Consider the following 2989-nt stretch of genomic DNA (forward strand, 5'->3'; position numbering starts at 1 on the left):
CCTTGCCAGCTCCCACAGGACAGGTCTCCACTGTCCTGGAATCAACTTGTGCTGATATGCACAGGGAAAGCTACATTTTGAATTTCTTGCAGCATTTTGGTTAAGAATTCATGAGCTTCTGCACTGATGAGTAAATTGTGTCTCTGGTCTTGAATGCATCACCACACATTGCAAATTTTCCTTACTTGTATGGCATATGTTTAACTTCAGAGCTCACAAGCACATCAGCTAGCCCTGCTTCTAATTCGAAGCTATGCTTGCATGCCTGCAGGCACTCAAACACTTAATAGCCACATACACACACACACACAGGGATCAGGTCATCATTTTAGTCATTATTTTCTTTCTAATTTGGCATATGACTCTCCACCTACTGTGTGACATTTTGCACAGTTGAACTGTGCAACCTGATCACATGACAGCAGATCGTCAACATGGTCTTTGTTGTCACTCCCCTCAGTGATGACAACACTTCAGTGTGACACAATATGAACTACGTGTTAAACTGGGTTTAACTAGTATGATTTAACCTTCAGTTGCCTCAGGAAAAAACAGACTTTTCAGAATTTGGATACATTTATTAATTAGTATTCACAATTACAAGATGCACTACCTCAGGAGAGGCTCAATGACAAATCCCTATAATCATTATTATTATCATTATTATTATTTTTATGTGGACAAATAAGGACTAACCTTACAAGAATTGAGTGTGACATGAGGCAAGTATAGAATAACAAAGGGTCACACAACTGATGAGCTACGGTGGCTCCAGCATTTAAGAGGCATATAGAATTAATCCTGTCTGTAACCTAGAGAGTTGAATTAAAACTATTAATCTGTGTGTGTGTGTGTGTGTGTGTGTGGGTGGGTGGCTTGACCTCGAGACCTTTCACCCTTTGCTTATCCGTGCTGTCTTTATGGCGCTCTAACCATCCATTCACGTGAACTTATATCCATTATTTCTATCTCTGACTGACTTTGTGACTTTTTTAAAGAGAGCTTTTCAAGGTGGAGAAGAAAATTAAGGCATTTGCATCTTTGTTTTGAATGTAGTATGTAGTTTAAATCCCAGCATGCAGTATCGTAAAATACAATGGCCCCATTAAGTTGCATTTCTTCTCCAGTTATGACACATTTAGACATTGAACTCATCTTTATAACTTTTTAAAGGCAGTTATCTAGTTTCTTAACTATTTGGAGGCCGTCAACATTCAAGTAACTGTCTATAAGACCTAATCAGTGAGAGTTAGAAAAGGGTGCTGATGCCACAAACCCCAAGGCAACTAGTAAAAACTACAATTATTATTCAAGTTGAGGACTAAATCTAAATAAAAACTATGAAAATCAGATATAGATTTCATTTAAAAATGTAATTTATATCAACTATAAATAGCAATTTCTATGAATGTAGTTGAAGTTGATTTAAAATTCCAAGGGAGAATTGTTTAACCCGATAAAGCAAGTTTGGATTATAGTTATAATTATTAAGGTGGATTGTGACGATAATTTTTGATTATAGTTCATCCTCCTGTTTAGTGTGTAGCACTAATGAGCAAATGCTTCTCTGCAGGCTCAGCTAATGTGATGACAGCATGTTAGCATCTGATGTTAGCTTACAGCACAAAGTGTAGCTGGTAGCCTCTTGTTTGGTTGTAGATGTCCTCGTCATTTGTCATCATTGCATGTTTTAATCCCTTCTCCCTTTTTTCCATCTGCAAAGCAGTTTCCTACAAATAGAACAGCTCATGAGTGTTTTCTTTGGTTTTCACACACACACAGACACAGACACAGACACACACACACACACACACACACACACACACACACACACACACACACACACACACCTTGCATGACGACTGAGCTGCTGCTTCTCTTTCGATTGGTCAGTTTAACCTCCCTGAAAGTTTCCCTCCTAAATGACATCTGAGGTCAAGCAAAGACACTCCCACCCTCTCATTCACGTTTTTCTTGTCTCGGCCATTTCTCTCTCTCTCTCTCTCTCTCTCTCTCTCTCTCTCTCTCTCTCTCTCTCTCTGGATCCTCATTGTGGGTTGTCATGGAAATGAAAGCAAGTTGGGTGGGTGGGTTGTAAGGGGGGGGGGTCCTTCTATTATTGAAGCAATAGTGGGATTGGTAGTGGGGCTGGGAGGTGGGTATAGTGAAATGAAGCGATTCATGCACTCATAAACAGAGAGTGCGCTGGAGCAGAAGGGAGGTGGAGGGGACGGGGGCGAGATAGAGATGAGGAAAGGAGAACAGAGAGGGGCCCCAGGGGCAAGCAGAGAGGAGCCAACTCCACGTGTTCTGGTCCCGCTTCTAACTGATAGCACGTTTGATGCCATTACATCACCGTCTGCCAGGCTCACTGAGACATACTGCTGTGGAATCACATTCCTCTTGGAAGACGGCTAAGTGAGCTCCTGGTAACGCCACCTGTTGTTTGAGAGGCCTGGAAATACTGCGCTGCCTTTGTTGTATGCCATATGGAAAATGACTTAAAGTAACTTAACTTAAAAATAAACGGGACAAATCTGTGTCCAAAATCTGATTATTTTGTTTATTGATTGATCTCGAGGACAACAAGTACTTGTGTGTTTTGGTCGGCATTTGTGGATTTGCCAGTTCTATTAGACAGAAATATCTACAAACCTGATGCTATCGGTGTACTTGGGTGAAGACTGTTAATAAAAAGATAAAGTAAAATTTAAAGTAAATGAAAAACTATTGGATAAATATACATAGAATGCAGCAAATACCACTTTCTACAAACATGAACGCACTCACTGAGACAATAAATTGAGAACACCTGGATTTTGTGACTCCAAAACAGGTCTCATGAAAACAGTTGCTTTATGGGTATTGTAGTGTTTCTGGACTATGGATTTAAATCAGCCTGCCCTATATATATCTATATATATATATATATAAAATAAGTAAATATTAAATTATAAATGATTTTTGATCGATACAACGAGAGACAGCA

This window comes from Aulostomus chinensis, chromosome 11 (genome assembly GCF_037954235.1).
Source record: "Aulostomus chinensis isolate RoL2024-O1b breed Wild chromosome 11, RoL_Achi_v1.0, whole genome shotgun sequence".
Lineage (NCBI taxonomy): Eukaryota > Metazoa > Chordata > Actinopteri > Syngnathiformes > Aulostomidae > Aulostomus > Aulostomus chinensis.